The sequence below is a fragment of the Trematomus bernacchii genome, unplaced genomic scaffold, assembly GCF_902827165.1.
Source record: "Trematomus bernacchii unplaced genomic scaffold, fTreBer1.1, whole genome shotgun sequence".
Taxonomy (NCBI): Eukaryota; Metazoa; Chordata; class Actinopteri; order Perciformes; family Nototheniidae; genus Trematomus; species Trematomus bernacchii.
In genome coordinates, this window is record NW_022987767.1 from 2,162,498 (window position 1) to 2,163,411 (window position 914).

A 914-nucleotide genomic window follows, 5' to 3' on the forward strand; every position below is an offset into this window, starting at 1 on the left:
GTTCAGGTCTGTAGGAAATACCAGCTTCAGCAGCGAGGAAGCACCGTGAGGATGTTTTGATGTTGTTTTTCAGACTTCGACTGTTGTTTATAAAGTGCTGAAGTCAATAAGAGAAGAACACTATCAAATAAATGACTATATTTTTGCCAAAAAGTATTAAAACGGTGTTACAGTATACAATACAACAGGGTGGGAGCAGCAAGTACACACAGAAATGCAGAACTATAAAAGAAAAGCCAATTGTAAAATGTTTGTCTTTTATCCCCACATTATTTGATTTTTAAGTAAGCTACCCTTTTAGCTTTTTAATTATTGGCAAGATTGCAGTCCTTTGTTAAAGTCCACTGCATAAGTTATTGCTAAACGATTTAAAAAATATATATTACATAACATATTATTTGTTAGACGCTTTTATCCAAAGCGACTTACATACTCAATACTGTGGGCAATCCCCACAGGAGCAATTTGGGGTGAAGTGTCTTGCCTAGGGACACAACGACATGCTGACTGCAGTGGGGTTTGAACCTGTGACCCCCTGATCCGAACACCTACGCACAACCCACTGCGCCACACGCCTCCATATATGTTGCTAAATTAACCATTTAATACCAGTTTATTGTGGATCTTTTAATAGAAAAGGGCTCTAATATACACATATTCTCACCATTCAAGCTGGATATACAGTTAAACATGAAGTATTTCTCATATATAATAGCACTACATGTGACCTTAGAGTCACACATGAGATACTTTCAGTTCCCTTTCTTTATCATGTGCCGAGGAAGTGAAATTATAAACCCACACTAAAACAATGAGAACATGTTATGTAAACTTAAAGGGACGCACAATGTGTTTTACATGGATTAGCATCAGATGCTGTTAATTTATTATCAAATCAAATCAAGGTTTATTTA